The sequence below is a fragment of the Montipora foliosa genome, chromosome 11 (assembly GCF_036669935.1).
Source record: "Montipora foliosa isolate CH-2021 chromosome 11, ASM3666993v2, whole genome shotgun sequence".
Lineage (NCBI taxonomy): Eukaryota > Metazoa > Cnidaria > Anthozoa > Scleractinia > Acroporidae > Montipora > Montipora foliosa.
The window spans coordinates 7,609,117-7,614,116 of NC_090879.1; the positions used below are offsets into that span (position 1 = coordinate 7,609,117).

Consider the following 5,000-nt stretch of genomic DNA (forward strand, 5'->3'; position numbering starts at 1 on the left):
TCCGTCCTCAAACAGCTCTAATAACACAAACGCTACGAGCAGTTTTCGTTTCAGTGCTAGCGCCATATTTATAAATTTAGCGCCAACTCTGATTTGAATGTTTCATCAAGCAATGTTGGATAGTCTTAACTGATTAGAGTGTAATGTGAAGTGCTAAGTATCTACCCCATATGAATCAAGTGAGCGTTAGCCCTACTGATGGAAATGGGCCCACACAAGGGGTCATATGGGGTAGATACGTAGCACTTCACATTACACTCTAATCAGTTAAGTCTGTTCAAATAAAAGCTCTACACGGGCAACGTTTGCAAAAACGTAATCCTTCCTTGTACTTGTACATGTTCATTGCCGTGACTTAACATCGTCAGTTCCCACGGCCTGCTTCCGTCTGACCTTGTAGCTCAGTCGGTAGAGCGGCGGAGATCTAACCCGAAGTTCGTCGGTTCAATTCCCACCCTGGTCAGAGTTTTTCTCTGCCCTTGTGTGGGCCCATTTCCACCAGTAGGGCTAACGCTCACATGGTTCATATGGGGTAGATACTTAGCACTTCAAATTGCACTCTAATCAGTTAAGTCTATTCAAATAAAAGTGCTACACGGCCAACGTTTGCAAAAACGTAATCCTTCCTTGTACTTGTAAATGTTGGATAGTGTTTTGCCACTATCTCAACATTTACATCCAACAATGTTGTCGAATGTTACATGTGGAAGTCCAACTTTGTTCGATAGTTTTACCAGGGCTTAAATATTTTTAGCAAGAGCCGATACAAGGTAGATTTGATTTAGTAATGTACACGTTTCGGCTGGCCAAACCAGCCTTCTTCAGGTACAATGAGAGTTTAGATTGGATTGCTTCTATGTACATAAATGGATGTTGACGTAATACTGGAAAAAATGTGATAAATATGGCAGTTACAACTAATTTGAATTTAAATACTAAAAGAGTAATGCAAAAAATACCAGAAGATACTGGAAATAATAAACTGAAATCTAGTATCTTTCTTCGCGGACATCTAGACCGCTAGGATCAATTGTCTTGCTGGGCCCGGTTGTTCAAAAGCCGATTAACGCTAATCCCAGATTAAAAATTAACCAAGGAGTTCATTTCTCTTCTCCTAAATGCTGTTCAACGCTGATATTTGGCAAAACTTTACATTAGAAGAAGTCAATCTTGAAAAACAAAAGTAAACGAAATAAATTTTCACCAAAAAGTTGAAAACATGAAACAAAGTTTACACTAATCCTGGATTAAGTTAATCGGCTTTTGAACAACCGGGCCCTGCCTTTTGAAATTAAAAGGGCTTCCCTGGCCTTAACGGATTGAGTCTCTATTAGAAAATATTTTTTCGATAGGAACACAGGCGCCCGACGGCGGGTCTAATTTGCAGGTCGCAGGTCGCAGGTCGCGGGTTGCAGGTCATTGTTTCACCAATACAGAAAGTATCCTAAACATTCTTAAAAGCTAACCTTAGGCCTAATTAGGCCTAAACAAAAGTTTTAAGGACTAAGGTTAGCTTTTATGAATGTTTAGGATACTTTCTGTATTGGTGAAACAATGACCTGCAACCCGCGACCTGCGACCTGCGACCTGCAAATTAGAACCGCCGGGCGCCCGAAGCTCAGTGTGATCATGGCCGACAAAAATATAAGGATTTGTATGAGAATCCCGATAAAAAGCTTAAGAAGATAATTATATGAAAAAACCTCAATTAAAAAGCCTAACCTTATTGCCATCGTGGATAGCTTCCTTCCTGTGTGGTTAGTTTCCAGATCCGACGCGATTTGCGCCATTTCTCAATAGGACATTTGCATGATGACGTCATATGACTACAAGTACCAGAATCCTCCAGGTTTCGCTTGTCTCATGATAATTAGAGCTATTGTTATTTTTACCCCACTGGGAGTACAAAATTTAAATATGAAAAGAAAAACAAACTGAATTGTGGTAGTTGTAGTCAAATGACGCCATCGTGAAAATTGCCTATTTCGTGGTTAATAAAATCCCAAGATCTCAGGACGGGCATATTGTGAAATATGGACTGGATTTGTAAAACATGGATTTGTAAAATATGGATTTGTAAAACATGGATTTGAAAAAGGTGGATTTATAGAAACATGATAGCATAGTTCGACTGTTGATTTGTTTATTTCTTTGACTATCCTATGTTCATTTTAATTATTTTATTTTATTTTATTCTATTTTCATTTTATTTTATCACTTGAAATTTAAATAAGTACGGAAAAAAAAACAATTTGCTCGTGCATTGTTGAGTAATATTAGCATTTGGGAATTTTTAAGAACATTCAAGAAGTAATTACGGTTAGTAAGCATTCTCGACATTCTCTCGTGTTCAAAAAAAATTCCCTCTTGCTTATTTTTAATTCAGCAATGCACTCGGTGCGTTTTTTATTTCTTAAATGATAAACATGTTAATACACATCAGCTGGTCCAGACCGATTTCCAACGTTTTACGGGAATCGGTAATTTTACTAGGGCAAATGTGGAACAAACAAAAGTGTATGTGACAAACAACGACGACGTGCATTTGAGTTTCCAGAGTTGTCATGGAGTTCAGTAAAAATTAAAGAAGAGCTTAAAAGCGGGACATTTGGGTCCGTTTATTTGGTAGATTTAAATTTCGAGAAGTGCACGTCATGTTTGCATCAAGAAGTTAAAAGGCCTAGGTGAATCCGCCGCTTCAAAGCAACGCGTCGAGAACCACATTTGCTAGTGGTGTTATTGTTGTTAGTGTTTGGTCGGTTTTCTTTCTAATATAAAGCTATATACTGTATATAAGATTGAAATATCTTTTCTCGTGATACGAGTAAAATCAATTTCCTCTTAAAGTTGTTAAATTAGGAGACATAACGCTTTCTTATCACTGTTGACATTCGATATTTTAAACACTTCAACCTCAGGGTTGACGTAAAGGTTAATTTAGCATGTGTTGTTGAGAAATAAGGCATTAGGCTTCATTACTTATACAGCTGTAAAGTCTTGTCGAGACAGGTTAGGAAATGACAAGCTAGTTTCGTTTTTGGATCAGGTTCAGCATGTTCGCAAAAGGATAGGTTCTGCTTTGTTGACATTATGTTCAAAGTTTACTTTAAAGATGAATAAAACAGGGAGTCTATCTAAGCGCTATGTCCTTGAAATTTTAAATTTTTCATAGCAGGAACAGAAACGTTTTCCAGATTTGTTATAGTAACTGCCCATATCTGGACCAAGCTTTTTCCGTTAACTCAAATACGTAAAAAAGTGAACAATGTGATCCAGTGAACACGCGAAAAAGCGTGCAGAACATCGCGAAAAAGAAAATAAACCCAAATAATTTTCAGTGTATGAATTGGTAGCAACAATCCATGTTTTACAAATCCACCTTTTACAAATCTATGTTTTACAAATCCATCTTTTACAAATCCATCTTTTACAAATCCAGTCCATGTTTTACGATATGCCCTCAGGACGATGGGGTGCCACCATTTGAGCGGCAGGAATTTTTTGCAGGTTGCAGGTTGCAGGTTGAAATTTTATTATAACTGGAAAACCGCTGGCACTAAAAAGAAAGGTAAAGCGATAGACTTGCCGTGACTGTTTAACGGTCACGGCAAGTCTATCGCTTTACCTTTCTTTTTAGTGCCAGCGGTTTTCCAGTTATAACGAAATTTCAACCTGCAACCTGCAAAAAATACCTGCCGCCATTTGAATCAAATATTGGCCGTTTTTATACTAGAGACGCATAATCCGTCCAGACGAATTATGCGTCTCTCATGTTATCCGTCTATTGTAAAGACGGGACGAACTATATCAGACGCATAATTCGTCTTGGACGAACTTGGGCAAACATTTTTTCTGCGTCTGTTAATTTCGTCTAGTATAAAGACGGGCACTAGACGCATAATGCGTCTGGACGAACTTTCCAGTTTAGTGCGTCTTCGAAGACGCACTAAAATAAATTCTTCGTCCAGACGCATAATGCGTCTTGTGGCCGTCTTTATACTAGACGAATTTAACAGACGCAGAAAAAATGTTTGCCCAAGTTCGTCCCAGACGAATTATGCGTCGCTAGTATAAAAACGGCCATTCCTGGAAAAAATATTCCCAAGGTCACAGTTTCACATCAGAATCAACTGACAAAGATTGAACTTCCATCTCAACCCACCATCAACGTAATAGCAGCCCTGCGAGCAACGTCAGGCGGTGAATATTGCAACAAAACAGCGTGCGAAGGCGGTGCTTTATCACCAAAGTGGCCACGGCTTCGACCGTTGATAACAAACTGACCCTTATCGGGGTGACAGACCGTAGTTAGTCAACCGCAAATTTCTTTATTCCCCTGGGTATCCTGGCATGACTGCATTGACTAAAGCCTTAGGGGAATGGTATATATTAACATGCAAATAAACTTTGTTCGCGTAGGATATTGTGCTACGAATATTGGCTGGACTTACTGAAGCCAGTGAAATTTAATTATTAGCAGCTGAGAGAAAACAGTCGCGTCGGGAGATCCAGGGAATAAAAAAATTGCGCTTGATAAACTACGGGAACAAATTTTATTTGCATAATTAATGTTAATTCCTTGAAGGCTTGATAAATACAGTTACGATCGCGAACAGCCTACTACGTACAAAATCCTATTAACTAATAAAAGCGGTATGAATGCGCAAAGGTTTGTTTACTACGGCTTTTATTCTCGCATATGCTTTCCGGCTTCGCGAATGTGTTTGAACACGAAGGAGGCGCGACTGTGATTTGACGACTGGGTCAAAGACCTTATTCCAAAATGGCCGTCATTTAAGTATTCTTTTGTTTTTGTTCAAATTAGCCCTTGATGCCTCGTTCTTGAGCTGAAAATTCAAAAGAATATTTTGCCTTGAACGAGGCATCAAGGTCTAATTTCAATAAAAACAAAAGAATATCTGAATGGCGGCCATTTTGGAATAAGGTGTATAAAATTTATGTAGCGCAACGACACTCCGTGAGCTTGGGGTACCTATGCT

General features: G+C 38.7%; 1 protein-coding gene across 1 annotated transcript in view; it reads right to left on the reverse strand.

Annotated features, from left to right (window-relative positions):
• LOC137975406 (uncharacterized) overlaps positions 1 to 5,000 on the reverse strand; it is a 22,070-nt gene that overhangs the window by 4,719 nt on the left and 12,351 nt on the right. The gene's annotated exons all lie outside the window — the stretch shown is intronic.